The sequence below is a fragment of the Athene noctua genome, chromosome 6 (genome assembly GCF_965140245.1).
Source record: "Athene noctua chromosome 6, bAthNoc1.hap1.1, whole genome shotgun sequence".
In the NCBI taxonomy this organism is placed as follows: Eukaryota; Metazoa; Chordata; class Aves; order Strigiformes; family Strigidae; genus Athene; species Athene noctua.
This window is the reverse complement of record NC_134042.1, coordinates 8,058,888-8,074,658: the sequence shown is the minus strand read 5'-3', so window position 1 is coordinate 8,074,658 and position 15,771 is coordinate 8,058,888. Positions and strand designations below refer to the sequence as shown.

Genomic DNA, 15,771 nt, shown 5'->3' with positions numbered 1-15,771 from the left:
CTCACTCATGCCTTCCATCATACGCAAATTCCTCTTCTCTCCCCTGAGCCGTTTGCCCCCGTTGCCCCAGAAGGACTCCCAGTTGGTATTTCTCTCCCCTAACAAAGATGCAAGCTTGTGGTTTACACTATTTAAAACCTTCACACTTCCAAACAAGAACCCATGATGCTTCACAGTTCCAAGGCACTTTACCGAGATTAGCTAACAAGAACGTTCATCATACCCACATGCTGAGGGTACTGTCTTCATTTTCACAGCTGGTGAAACAGATGCTCAGAAAAGCAATGCAACTTTCCCAGAGCCAAAGATGCTTTGCAGAGCGCCAATGTTAGTGATGCACCTCTCAGTTCTGAGAAGTAAAATCAGTGATAGGACTTGAAAGTGAGAGTCCAACCCACCTCTGAATGCCCTCTGCTCCCCAAGGCTGGTGCAGAGCTTCAAAGCTGTTCCCAAAGAGCATCCCATTACAGAAAAACTACAAGAAATCCACTACCAACTGAAACTTGGAACTATCCGCAACAACAGTACCAAAGAAAATTAATGTTTTTAAAGTAAACTTGGACGCTTCTCCTGCCAAGCCCTCCTCACTGCAGTATCACAATATGAACACACAAAATGCAAAGCATGAAACCTTCTGCTCCTTTCAACACAGTGAGAAGAAGGGGGGGGGGGGGGGGAAGGCATAAAACTAAACAAAAAAACCTCTTAACCCAGCCAGTTTCTGGGAAACCCTAGTCTTTCTTAATCTCATCAGACTGTTGTTCCTGACTGATGTTTTCCTTAACATTTAAAAGAAGAGAAACAGTTTTTAATTGGTAAAGCATCACTGTAAACTGAAATCATCAGTTTGGGAGATCTTTTATCAAGACTGCAAACCCAGAGTCATTCATCACATCAGCAAGGTATTACACTGTCAATTCTCAGGCTGCCAAAGCAAATGTAGGTCAAAGAGATCTATTGGTGCTTCCAGCATTGTGCCTTGAGCACTTCCAGAACCAGCTCTCAGCTTTTCCTGTGTCTGATTCTGAAAAATAGCTTGGTGCAACTCTAGAAGATCCCTGTTACATGTCTGTACTTCAGCCATATGCCCATCAGAAGCAAAAGCTTTGCTGATCAACACGAAATAAGCACCTCATTCTAAGCAGTTCCAAGAATCCCTTCCGACATTAACAGGAACAGATAAGGGCAGTCAGAAGTTCAAAACGATCCAAAGTCCACCCCTCTTTAACATAATTTTGAGACATTAAATCCTTTATTCGCAATTATTTCTCATACATGTCTATTGTGGACTCGCCACATTATTATCACTATTAAGACCCACCAATTATTATCAGCAAGACTGACATCAAAAATCATCCGGAAAGCATTCTGTTTTCAAATGATCACAGAAATAAGTACATAAAAAACAGTGACAGTGACTCCTATTCCAAAATCCACTGAATTTCCATACCGTTATCTCATTTACCCTGGCAGCAGGTTTTGAGAAGTTCATCTGACAGTTACCCACAGGTCCCAGAGACTGCCATGAGAAACAGGTTGTCCGTGAGTCTGAGAAACCAGCCCAGTATATGCATAAGCTCTCTCTGTACAAGAAGATCTGGTTCTCTTAGCTCCCCAAGAAAATGAGATGTGCCATCAAGTGAGCCAAGAACAAACCCCGTCGTTGCTTTCCCAGCATAGCGTGTTCCAGTTCAGTGCCCTGTAAGGTCCGTGTCTCAAGAACAGGCAAACTGCCAGTCAGTTCATTTGGATAATTTCTCCTGACGAAGTGTAGACACCATTATTTAGCACAATCTTTATTACTTTAAAACTCCCTCCTCACAGACTGTCATATACTGAACTTTTCCTAAGGAGTAAATATAGTAACTGTTTCCATAATAACATTCAAGATAGCCCAACAGATTAAATTCAACAGATGAAACGGGCCATAAATACGTATGTCTAGCACGACCGAAATCACCCCTCTTCAAACTGGGCATTGGGCCATGAAAAAAAGGCTGCTAGCATTACAATTTCAGTGCTGAGCCTTATGAGAAGCACAGAGCTGCAGGAACAAGCGCTACTGTAATCATGCACAATATATACAACCTGAGCTGCAGCCAGGGCCTCTAAGCTCCCCTGCCAGGCTGTGCCACTGACCCACAGCTAACAAGTCACCATATGCACCCGTACCCCATTCCACTCATCTGTCTTGTTGGCTTTCCAGACATCTGGGATGACATAAAATGTATTTAAAGCTGTTTATGACTCAAGCGAGAAGTCTGAAAGAATATAAGAGCTATTATTATCTCTGTTATACTACATGACTTTTCACATTAGCAGCTTGGTTCAGGTCCACTTCCCCAGGATCAACAACCCCTGTAAGATTTTGCCCTGACACTGACATCACAGACATCAGGAGTAAAGAGGATCCTGGTTACACTGCTTCCAAAGACTAACTAGGGCAGACTCCAGATCACACTAGGCACCACAGACACCCCAAGAAAGTCCCTCTTTAACACAGCTATGCACCAACCCAATGAGGGAGACAGAAGGGCAGGAATAGAGATGAACTAAACATAGCCAATCAACAGCTGATCTGAACAAACTCAGACCTAAGTCCTAACTCACAAAAATTGTGCAGCCCCTTTAATAATCACAGAACCAAGTAATAACAAGCACACAGATGAGATTCAGTTTCAGCACTGTTTATTTCACCAAAGACATCTCTGTTTCTTCCTGAAGTGATATACCTGTCTAAAAAATCTGAACTTCATTTGGGCTTAAGAATTGACTCTTCTACAGTGACCTTTCAATTTATTTCTCAAGTAGCTGGAAACTTCCATTTTAGACCAGGTTTATTTAGTAAATATATAGCAAAGGGAACATCCCGATGGCAAAAAAAAGCCCCAAAGGACAAGAACTCCCAGAGACTTACCAATTGTTGGAATCCTTGTTGGAGGGACAAGACAGACAGGAGGGATCCTTTGCAGAAACAAGACCCATACTAAAAACCCGTGGTAGTCAAAAAGTCACTCCCATCATCTCTGAGGACAATGACAAGACACTGGTTATGGTTTTCTTTTAACTGAATATGGTGAGGGTAAATTCACACCACATGAATACTCTCAATTGTCATGTAATATCTGCTCTGTGAGCCCACCAAACATGAAGCTTTCACATTAGGCATGTGGTAATCCAAAGCTTCCTGTATCAAGACACCCGCAGAAGCAATTCAGATCAAAAATTAAAAAAAAAAAAAAAAAAAAAAAAAAAAAAATCACACATACACAACTCACCAGGATACTGAGCCTTTCTGTCTCTAGCTCTGACTAAGACCAGTGAAGGACAGCACCTCCAGCTCAGCTCCACTGCTCTGAAAGAGTACATACTGCTTCTTATAAACTTTGAGAAAATGGAAACCCTTCAAGCCCATTGCTAGAGAACAGAAGGTGGCAGAGGTACAGAAGCAAATCCCATTTGGGGTCAATTTGTAAGAGTGAAACATCTTTGTTGTTTGTTTCTTTAAATCTTATCTATGCAAAAATAAATAAAAACATGCTGACAAACTGGTTTAGCAGCTGGTGTGGTTAACAGAAAGAGATCCTATAGCCACTTCTTTCAGTCTCAGACAATTTATACTAAATTAGCCCGTGACAGATCTTTACCAGTGCAGAAATGATAAACAGTAAAGCAGCTGCTAAATGCTCCAAGGGGGGGGCGGGGGGTGGAGTAAGGAAAAAAAAAGTCTCATCAAGTATTCGTGGGCACTGAATTCACACAAATCCTCTGGAACTAAGGGATAGGATAACTCATTCATCATTTTGGAGACTCAAGACTGCAAGAGCAGTGAAAATAAGAAGTGTTGGAACGGACACATGAGGAATGCTGAACTGTGCAGGCACGAGTAATGGTAGGACCAACTTGGCTGTCATATCAATTACAAATGAGATAGCAGTGACCATCAGAAACCAAAGCTATAGACATCTGGAACATATCTTCATATGAAATACAATTAAGTTCAGTAGTCTTCCCAGTGCAGAGGAGCATTGGGAAGGGAGGAAATGGACCACAGAAAACATTTAAGGAAGTTTTAGAAAGAATAAGCATCATAAGAAAGGATGGAGATGTCTGGACTGATTTTTTGGTACAAACTTTTTCTTCCTTCATTTGCTACTTCCAATTAAGATTAAGAATCATTTCCAAGAAAAAGAATAAATAAAAAATGAGAACTCCTAAGAAACAGTTTAAAAGGGAATGAGCAATTTCACATTCCAAGCAGCTCTTTCCTGTGCATCTTGGGGGAGAAATACCCAGGCTCTATCCTCTCATGCAAATACACTGCTTGGTTTTGAGTCACTGTTTTAAAGTGACCACAACTTCCCAAAGCAAGTTACTTTCCAGCCCTTACTGTGCTACTTGTGTGGGTTTTTTGGTGTTTGGGGTTTTTTTTCCCCAAAATGGATCAAAATCTTTCCCTCACATTTTATTGATTAGTTAACAAGCAAACAAACAAAAAAAAAATTACTAAATTTAGTCAAAAACTCTTGAAAAAGCAAAAGTAGGAACTATCTTCCAACAACACCCCCAAACAAGGACAGCTTCAGCAGCCTCACAGGATTAGCAAGGAGTATAGATGTTCATCTCTTTTAATTACAGCTCCCAAACAGACCTTGGACCTACTACCACCTCATGTAATGACTCACCTTCAAGACGTCAAAAACTAAGCACTACCTCACAAAACTCTCCAAATGCAACTTGGACCACCATCTGCTTATTTAGATACCTTAAGCCTCAATTTTGTAGCATCTGAACTTCTCTTTTCAAGCCCTTCCCCATCTAAGACCCACGGACCCATAAATCTAGTAGCTTCTGTTCCCAGAGCAGTTGTGTCTGTTTTCCTGCAGCCTGGTGAGAACAGACAGGACTCAAGATAATTAAATAAAAACACAGGAACTCCATTATTTATTTTAAAGGAAAACGTGTTTTCTAGGAAGAAAGTCCTTTATTTGGGCAAAGCTGTTTATCAGCTTAAACTCATTATCTGCCCATATGGTCTTAGCACTGTGGCTTAAAAAAAAAATAAAATGGGCATGCACTAGCTGATGAAATGTCATCTGCCCTTATGCCAGAAACTAGTACTTTTGCACTGACGTCAAATTAGGATCCTTGCCACAAGTGAAGGGCTACCATAAGGATAGTCATAATATTTTAATTATGAAGGGATCTTACAGCAGGCAGCAAGCAAGGCAGGGGCAAGGCAAGAAAACCCATTCAAAAAAAAAAAAAAAGTCACTTAATTCACTTTTTGCCTCCTCTTCTCTAGTTCTTTTTCTCTGGGGAGGTGGGGTGGGAAGCGAGCAACCTAACTTTAAAAAGAAAAAAGAAAAGGCAAGAGAATGAGATGCTAGAGCCAATAAACACACATCAAAGCATGAGATAGATGGCTCTGCTTCAGCTGCCTACAGTATTCAACCTGGGATAGATTAAGGCAAGATAAAAGGTGCTAGGAGGGAAAATACAGTGCAGACCCTCTCTCTTGCTTGTTTGGCCCTAACGCTGAGAGAACGCTAAGATCCCGGCCAAGCTCTGCTGCACCGAAAGCGCCAAGCGCAGACGATAGACCCAGTTTTACAGAAACCCCGATTTGCCCACCATCGCCTGCTGCCGGGGACTAGCTCCACGCGGGGTGAAGTGGTTTGAAGCCCTTCCTGATCCTCCACTGCAGCGGAGCAGGAGCCGGATTTATTGATTCTGAATCACAATTAGCCACGGGATGCAGGACCAAAGGTTTAGCACAGGACATTAAACCTGACTGTCTGAGCTGTCAACTTGGTTATTCCAAGGAGAGAGAAACAAATTGAAGTCACAGTAACAGATGTTCCTCATGCTTTATGAACTGCAATATTATTCCTGGTTACAGATACAGTTTCTGCCTTTTAAAACAGACCTGCAATGTTGCATGTATGAAATTATTTGAATTAAACAACAACACACAGGCAACTTGGCAAAGGACTTAAGGATAGCTCAGCATTTTCATACACACACAATGATTCCTGTTTCCCCTTCGCCCAGCCCCACCCTGAGAAGTATAATATGTGTTAAAGCAGCCAAAAATGAGATCACGCCAGGATAAAGTCATTCGTTGCCATCAGCTGAGGCGAGGATGCAAACACTCAGACCCCACTCCTCTTTCGTGAAAAACACACCCGGCCTCTTCTCGGTCTCCGCTGTGGGGAAATTAAGTTGCTGGGATCCGTTCTAAGTTTTAAGCGAGCCTGGAAAAGGAAGAACGGTGTTCTTCCCAGCATGTCTCATCCTTACACCCCAGGGGGAATACAGGGATTTCCCCATCATTTACAAAGGAAATCTGAAATACTTACCCTGTGAGCGAAAGCCACCCCCAAGTCCCTATCTGCTCCCCCGTAGCTAAGAGGCAGGCGGAGGAGCGGCCGGAGCCACAAAGGCTCCGCTGCAGAGCACGGCAGGCGAGAAAGCCCTCTCGTGGAAACTGCCAGCATCACCCACCCGAGCTCTCCTCCCGCCGAGCCGGCCCCGGGCATCCCACCCCCCCGCCGCCCGCCGGTACCCTGGGGGCTCCAGCTGCCCCTCTGCCCGGGAATAACAACTGCCCGTTCACCTGCATCTCTCACGGGTTTAGACGCACAACCTTGGGGAGCGAAGGCATCTGTGGCGCAGTCTGCTTGGGAGAAAGGCTGGGACACTCACTACAAGTGTTATCTTGCTTTTGCTGGCAGCCTGCGGTATTTCAGAAAAGTTAAAGCTCTTCCTTTCTTCTTCTCGCCCTGCTACGCTGAAATTCATGGCAACTCTATCGCATGGTATTCTAGCTTGTGCCAACAAAAGCTGTACCTCGGCCACAACAAATAGAGAAACATTAACCGCCTTCCAGGGAGGGTCAAACATTTGAAATCCTTTTAACATACCGTACAAATACTTCAGCGAAAGCAGATGATAAATAAGCGCGTCTGTACATTATGCTACACAGTCGAATTTGAAAGATTCCCCCCCAAATTCTGAAATAGATAACGTGCCTATTTCTCCCAATGACACCCCTGTCATTTGCTCTCAGTTTGGATACTTTTGAGACAGAACAACTGCTGCTCCTTACAAAAGCACTAAATAACCAAAATATGCATTTCACTGGTAGAATCCATCAAACACTTGGACACATCCTGTTGAATTAGGACAAGTCTTTAATAACTCCACACACTTTTTACCCACTAGTAATAATCCAGGGCGAGCCAGTGCTCACAATTTACATATACTCAGCCAGGCAGGCACACAGCCACCTCCAGCACACTTCTAGCCAAGTAGCTTTGGTAGCCACTGGCTATTCAGTGAAATACGTGCCTAGAGTCTATCAACCGTGTCCAAATTTTCTCTTATTATAGAAATACAATTCGGAATCAGGCTGAGCTTACTAATTGCTAAGAGAAGTGCTAGCAAAAAAAGAAATTACGACTACCACATTTCACAGAAAACCGCCCAAGTGCTGAAAATGCCGTTTACTCCCTCACCATTTAAATATAAAACTTCGGATAAAACTCTAAGCGCCCAGCTGCACGGTTTATAAAGCCCGCACATCTCAGCGGGGTGGCACCTCCCTAAGATGTCGCTGTAGCTATAAATCTCTATTAAAAAGCGGGGGCTGACCCAGGGCGGCGGGATCGCAGCTTGCCGGTCAGCAAAGTGTGAAAGAGAAAATTCCTACCGGCCTGGGCCGAAGTCAGAAACACGGGGAACCCTCTCGCCTTCCTGATCCGACCCCGGGGGGTGGCAGCACACTTCAAACCGCCACAAGCGCACGGCCGAGCGCTGCGGCAGAGCCCCCCGGCACTCGGCGCTGCCCCCGCCTGCCCTTCCAGCCAGAGGGCTCCCGGGGGGGGGGGGAGCGGAAAAATGCAGAAATACTGAGGGCAGGCTCGGAGCCTCCCGAGGCGCTGCCGGGTACCGAGCCCGAAGCGGTGTTACCGGCGGGGCGAGCTGGGCTGGCCCGGGCGGGCCGGCAGCCCCCCCCCGCCCGCTGCCCGGCCGGCGGGCGAGCACCGCAGCCCCGAGGCGCTTGCCCGCCCAGCACCTCGGGGAGCCACGGCGCCATCCCCGGGAAAAAAACGCGGGGGGCGGGTGCCCCCAGCCGGCATCCCCGAACCGGAGCCGGCACCCCTAGCAGGGGACGGGACCCTGGGCAGGGCTGTCGCGCACAGCCGGGGCGCCGAGAGCGAAGCCCGGTCCCGGGCCGTTACCTGCCGGCGTCTGCAGCGGGCTCCGGCGGCGGCGGGTCCCCGCCGGGGAGGGACCGGGCGAGCAGGCGGCTCCCGGCGGCGCTGGGCTCCCACTGCCGTGCGCGCCCGGTGCCCGGCAGCCGCGGAGCGCCCCAGCCGCCAGCGCAGGCGGCTCCACCTCCCGGCCGTGCCCCCTTCCCTTCCCCTCCCCTCCCCTCCCCTCTCTTCTCCGCCCCGGCCCGGCCCGGCCCGGCCCCGGCGGCTGGGCGCGCCTCCGCCCGCACCCCGCCACCCCCCTCTCCTCCTCCTCCTCCTCCTCCTCCCGCCTCGCCAGAAAACTTCTCGGGCTGGAATCTCCAGAGGGACTCGTCCCTTCGTTTGGGGGTGGCCCAGAGCCCCGGGAGGGTTGCCCAGGGGGGTGGGTCCTGAGCCCGCCGAGCTCGCAGGAGGCAGCGGAGGAAGGAGAGGAGAGGTGCCTCCTCCCCATCCCCAGGGTGCCCCCCAACACCTGATGCAGCGGCGGGGGGGGAGCCCTGGGATGCAAAAGAAAGAGAGCAGGAAGGTGGGAGGTCGCTCGTTGACCGGGATCTTAGTGAGAGCTGCCTAAACGCACTCGGAGATCTGTCAGGGAAACTTCAAACAAAGAGTGACAGTGCGGGATTGGAAAGCCTTTCAAAAATGCACACCAGACCAAAGGAGGAGCCCTGGCTGTGACTCTGGAAAAGCCAGCCCTCCTAAGCCTGCTTTCCTGAGGGGATACGGCTCGGGCAGTTGTGCCTCTGGGTGCGTCCCAACAACTTCTGAGCCAGTTAATTCCAGTTCAGCTACAAACTTCAGAGAACCTGATAACTGTGTAGAAGTTTTTTTCCTGCTCTTGCACATGGGACGACTGTATCCCCAGTCCAACAGCATCCGACTGACGCCGGGGAATCCACAGCGGGAGTTCAGCTCAGCGGTCCCCTCAGGAAACCCCACGGCACCAGTCCTGCTGCTCACACAAGTCCTTGCTGGGTTGGAGGGAAAGAAATTAAGGGAAGGAGGGAGAAGTGTGCAGAAATAGCGCTGTTACTCTCAGTAACAATCCATAGCCCAGGAGCAAAGCGTTAGTAAATTGGACATGGAGCTCACATGTAACAACCTGCAAGGGCCAGATCCTGCAGCCATGTCCTTGTGCTGATAAGTCCTGTTTATTTTATTTATTTCTGCAAGATGGAGGATGTGGCTCTTGACCCCTGAAGCTTATTAGATAGAAGAACAAAGCAACAGGAATGCCTAACAGTGCAGTGCAAAGGAGAAAAGATGCACCAGCATCTCTGTATAAATATCTCTGTTAATGCCTCATATGTTTGGTAATGAACAGTTACAAGGGTCCCCAGGTGCAGATATTTGTTGGCATCGGCTTTCTTTTTTTCTTAATGTGATATAAAAATAGGGACATATGCATAGAATTTAACAGTTATGGTCCCAAATCCATTTCTGTGTAATAGCAAAACTAGATTACACACCCAGATCGTATTTGTAACGTATGTTTTGTTACAGTCTATTGCTTAAGACAGGCAATCATTTCAAGGTCTGATATTTTCTTGTAATGTTTGGGCCCGTGTTTTTCCCATTTCTGTTTCACCATTTATTTGTGTCACAGCATGATCCTACCTCTCCTTGGGCTTTGTGGCAGAGTAGGGGATTTCCATTTCTTTATCAGACACAGTTTGACACGAGGTAATAGCCTTGTTCCTCATTTGATTCCTTTGCAAAGGACTGAAAGTGCTATTTTCCAGGAGGCTGGCTTGTCATACCCCTTGAGCAGCAGATCACGCTTCTGTCAGGCACAGATTACAGTTGTGCTCTGCAGACCTGTCAAACCGGGCCCCGTTTGTCCTCCCTCTGCACTCCCCCATCACAATCTCGCACATTTACCCTTGTGCTGTCACAGGACCATTTCGAGACCCAACATGCCAGGCAATTTTGCTGTGTACCTGGTGAATAAGCCGCAAAACTGTGTGTAGGTCTGTCTAGTCGCCTGACTCCAACCCCTGTTTTGTGACCTAATACATGGATCTCATGCAGAAGGTTTCTAGGAAACTCAGTGGGCTTAGTCCTGCCCAAAACACGACACTTTTAAACAGCTCCAGATTCTATAGACAAGATCCCTTCCTCATCAGGGACATTCTTGGCATTTTTCCAACAACTGACACCCCCACCCCCCTCCCCAGTGACATCATTATTCTGATATTTTGGGAAAAAGTACAGGGCAATATATCCTAAGACTTGTATGTGTTTTCTGTTTTCCATCCTCCATTCTATGAAACTATTTTGTAAATGAACAAAAGTCAACTATACGTGACCCTAGCTTTCAAATCTTCCACATGCTCGCATAGACACAATAGCTCTCTTACATGCTCAACTGTGCAATTTAAGGGGCCACTATTGAAAATTAGCTTCCCGAGTTTATAGTGCTTTCACTGTCATGAAGGAACTGCTTTGTGAATCCCAGCCAGCACTGAATTGAGTTTTGCATGTAAAGCTGGGGTTTACATTCTTTGTTATGTGTAAAGGATATAGTATATCCTCCGTGAACTTAAAGAATAGCAACCTTGGATAAAAACAATTTTATGATGAATAAACACGCGAGAGGGCTGTTTTACTTGTTTTCTGATAAATACACCACTGAACTGAAATCAGAACAAGGAAATAGTTCCATGGTTTAGCCCAAAACACTAAAGCCACTTTCTCCTGTTTCAGAAGTGCCTAGAGCTGCAGCCCTCGCACTGTCTGAAGGGTCTGTCCCTTGAATATTACATCATCTGTATTGTAATCCAAATAGTCTCTCCGTGATGCTTCTGAGAGGCTTGAGTTTTCAGAAGCAGAAACTGGGAAGCCATGAACAAATCAAGGTAGGTTCCTCACTGGTGTAATTTTGAGAGATTTGAATGTGACTCCACACAGCTAACCCATTACTTATTACTTACTGAGACCCTTTCCTGTCTGTGCTTCACATGTTAGTTCACAGTTTCCCTGTTGCTTCCTTCCCTGGCCTCCCCACCTTTCCTCCCACTTCCTTTGCCTTCAGACTGCTCCCTTTCTTTTCCTATTATTTTCTCTCAGTAGTTCCGCTGATGTCTTTCCCAATTTGCTGTGAAGATGGATAAAGCAGGGATTCAACCACCGTCCAGCTTGGCTGTGGTTCCTAGAGCAGGACTGACACACAGCCCAGCTCATTGCCTAGGCAGATGGGCAGAAGGAAACTCTCTGGCATCTGCATGCTGGAACCTGAGTATCACTCTATTTCCAGATAACCATGGCACATTTCAGGAGCAATCTGTGCTCAGTAGAAATCACACAGCGTTATTAACTCTGCCATGAGACTGAATGGCACTTCTGAGAGCGCAAAACAAACAAAGTCTTAGCCACAAAGAGCTTAGGATGACAAACCGACTGTCTGAACCTGATCACCTGCTCCCAGATAAAGACAGCAAAGCAAGCGATCTTGTTTTGCTGAAATGTCAAGCACTTGTAGTGCTGACTGAAGTTACACTGATCAGTATGCTCTCTCATCTGCTATCAGACTGCCTTCCCAGGGCCCCTCCATCAAGCCTGGGAAAACAGCATGAGGGGGCAGTTGATGTACTGGTAGCGAGAGGTTTGTTCGAGCTTCATTATTAAAATCATAATTAGAACCTTGCCAGTGTATTTTTCAACCCAGTTTTGCTTTCCCAGGCTCAGCTGGGAAAACTGAAGCTAAATTGTTTATGAGTTGGTCTCTTCATCAATATCAGCATTTCCCAATCATATTCATCCAAACAACTTTTTGGAGAAAAAAAAATATCACAGGCCCTCATGCAGCTTTGTCACGGCAATTTTTTTTTCTAATCAAGAACTAAGCTGCGTTTTGGATATGCATTTGCAGATTCATTTTTTCCCAACTTTGTTTACACGCTTGATCACATGGTAACATACATGTATGTTTTCCTGAAGTGAAAACGCATGTTTTATCATCATTTCACATATAACCTTCTCATGTCTCTCAGAACCACAGATCACGAGATGGGAAGCAGTCTTCTAGGGCAAAAGACATGCTTTTCTTAAGATTATCCAATCCATGAACAACACTTCATGCTCACTGAGATACTCAAATAGGTAGACATAATTTTCCTAAATGCTTTCCTGCCCACCTTCCTCCTTCCTTGTGTTTGAAGTTGCAAGATTACACAAAAGAACTGGCAGTGGTGCCTAAAACCAAAACTCCAGAAGCAGCAATTGAATGAACCCTTGGACTCTGCCCAGAAAATTCTCAATTAAGAAAATTCTTTGTTGTAATTTTAATATTCAGCATTGAAGGGATACTTTTAAACCAAAATGAACATATTTAAGGTGATAGCCATCTCCACTGCTAACAACAGGTAAAGCTGTATATTACTGAACTGAAAAAAAAAAAAAAAAAAAAAAGGAAAATATCCTGTCCACTGTTTGCTATTTTTTATTAAGTAAGTTTTCTAAAACGGAGCTTAAGCCAAAACCCCAAGATTTCCAACTTCACATCCTTTGAGAAAGTTCTTAACATTCATATTTCCTCTGAAATTTGCAGCTGAGCTTTTTCTGTACTTCTTGAACCCTACATGGAAACAAAGTTTGTTTCCCACAATCTTGTTAGTAATTTTCACTAAGGACCAGCAAAATGGAGGCCCCCGTTGTACCAGAAAAACCACAGTCCCTTTCCCCTACACGTTTGAGTAAGACAAGAGAGACAAATACAGAGGAACAGTTATCCCCATCTACAAATAGGAGACCGAGGCATGAAGAATGTATGCTGAAGAAGTACTAGAAGTCTGTGGCAGCTCCAGGACATGAGCTAGGAGATCCTGGATCCCAGACAAGTGCCTTACTCATCCAAGCATCTATCCTCAAATGTTTTCACACCTCTTGGCATTTGCATTTCTCTTGTAACACAAAGGAAGGAGGCTCAAATACACTTTTAAAACTCCAGCTGACACCAAAATCCTGAAGCTATGTTTATTCTCATAAGACTTTACAAAGCACCTTTCTCCTTTTAAAAAATAAGAAAGCTAACAAACATAGCTTCAGGGTTTATTGTTCCTTGAGATGTTCCCAATTAAAAAACACTTTATTGGACAGTTAGACTTCTTTGTGATTTTTCTGACAAAGATATGGTACATAGTTCGCAGATATCTGGAGAGAAAAGCAGTAATTGCCAGGGGGCAGATGGAAGTGTTGAAAACTTCACTTCTGGCAACAGTTAGGTGGTCACCCTGCAATTTGTTTCAACACAGTCAGTTGTGTTGCCATAACTTGTTAAACATCTGCTAAAAACATCTGGAATCCTCCTGGGGGTTGTAAGTTGATGCCATTCATCAAACTATTTCACTGCTTCCCTTCTCCCCAAATGACTCCCTCCAGAGAGCCAACTGAAGCAAAGGGTTCTAACGTCTATGCATAGAAAGGGATCCCCAGCCAGCAAAGTGGTGATAGCTCCCTCTGAACCTGGGAGAAGGTCCTATCAAAGTAAATTCTTCTGAAGCACATGTAACATGGTTAAGGAGAAAAACAAAACAGCGCACGACCAGAACTCCAAATCAGCCATCAACCACCGGGCCCTTAGGTGAAAGGAAGTAGCGTGGTGTCCTTCAGCAAAACTATGCCCCAGCCTGCAGAAGCTGCTTTACACGGGCACTACCAAGTTATCTGAAATTATGACCTTTGGCATGGAACGACCTAAAGTTTTTCCTGGTATCACTTAAAAAAGAATTTTATTAAATCCAAAAAGCTAGACTGTCCGCTGTCTAAACACTTGGATAAACACTCACGGCTGTGTAAAATGACCACAAGAAGGCTGTAAAATGCAGCCACGGTTCCAATGACTTGAACTGGCACTCAGTTTGCATGGTATAGAAGTTGACGGACGTCACACATGATCCCAGAATTTTTCATGATCAAATTCAGTGCCCTAAGTGTGGTGTAGCTTTTAAGATCTGGACCGATCCCCAGTGACAGATGGAGATGTCATATCCTAACAAGTCCATGAAGCAGTGATTGGACGGTGATGCCACTATAAACCTCATTGGGGTAGCTGTTGAAAAGTACACAGCTTTCTTTTGTTCCCAGAAGCTTCTCTGTTTTTTCTCAGTTATGCTACTTTCTTTAATAAAAGATAGTACTTATCTACAGACCTCTTTTCACTTGTCATTCACCCCCCTTCCAAGCACACACACAGTCAGGGTAGAAACAAAACTGCACAAGTTTTGCTTCTTTTTCCTCAGTCTCAAGAGTCCTTCTGTGCATGTGTGCGTAAGGCAGCCCTGCTCTTCTGTCAACAAAAGGGAGCTTGTAAGTGAATAGAGCATCCATGCTGGGTATCAGAGCTGTGAAATTGCTGAATGCTGCATGGTGGGATTGAGGCAGACTCGGCGCTAGGTTAAGATCAGTTATTTTGAAAAATGGAATAATAAAATGAATGGCCCTTGTGAACCCTTCACCAGACACTAATTAACCAGCCCCCCACTTTCACAAGCAAGAGCAAACGAATGCCAGGAATAGGCAGTGATTTCCCCAAGTGGGCATCAGGATTAGTTTAGGGCGCCTAACCTGTGATCAAACCACATCACTGCACCTCTATCAGCTACTTCAGATGTAAGGTTTCTTTACCTGAAGATGAAAATCCTTTCACTCATTAGTCAGAACATCTGTTGTACAAATCTGGTTATTTTACAGCCTAAAAATATGGATTTGTGTGGGCCACGGTGGAACACAGGTTGGAACTATGTGAGCCCTTTATCTGACGGATTCCTGCTGTGAATGTTTTAAACAACATTGTGAGTTACTAGCTGCTGTTTCCTATCAGGAAGAGATAAACTGTGAATTTATTAAAGGTTGGAGCCAACTTCACTCCTGGTTTTACTAGACTGATTTCAATGATATAATGCCAAGGGCATATTCTCTTAGCTAAGTAGCCTTTAGTAACCTACTGAGATGAACTTATAAAGCAAGAGAAAAGAAGCATCTCCTTGTTTCCTGTTTTTTCTGAGCTACCCTCAGAGAAGGATCCAGAATCTGGATCCTGTTTGACAGATCCCCAAGACACTCTTCCAGTCTACTAGAAGGTTGAATCCAACAAACTCTTGAAACCTGAGAAGTACAGGAAGCCTGACAAAGGCTCTGAAGTTTCCTGCTCCTCCCTTTCGTTGTAGCCAGTCTCTGTGCACAGCTTTCATGCCATGTTTGGCACTTGTGATCCTGGCTGTGATAACAAATTGCAAAAGTGGCTGTGAAAGTTAAAGACATTAAGAAGAAAATGTTAACTGGGCTTTTCTGAAATCATGAAAAGTACAGCTGAGTCAAGACTAAAGAGTTTAGAGGGAAAACAGGGGCTTGCCCAAACCGCTTCTGCAGCACTACTTTTAAGACAGTTTCAATTGGTCTAGTAGAGGTGCAGAGGGGAAGAAGCAGTGCAAGCCCTCAGGTTAGCTCCTTCTGTCCAGCTGCAGTCTGGTCTTATACATTCGATCTTCCTTCTTCTCAGTACGTCTCACAG

General features: G+C 45.3%; 1 protein-coding gene across 3 annotated transcripts in view; it reads right to left on the bottom strand.

Annotated features, from left to right (window-relative positions):
* TSPAN18 (tetraspanin 18) overlaps positions 1 to 8,372 on the bottom strand; it is a 122,854-nt gene extending 114,482 nt beyond the window's left edge. The window contains exon 1 of one of the 3 annotated variants that reach the window (XM_074909411.1): positions 8,247 to 8,372. The gene's annotated coding sequence lies outside the window, so the exon portion shown is untranslated. Of the gene's footprint in view, positions 1 to 6,362; positions 6,382 to 8,246 lie in introns of those variants that run through there. The other 2 variants (XM_074909415.1, XM_074909413.1) reach the window with 2 other exon arrangements.
* Between the last annotated feature and the right edge of the window lie 7,399 nt (positions 8,373 to 15,771).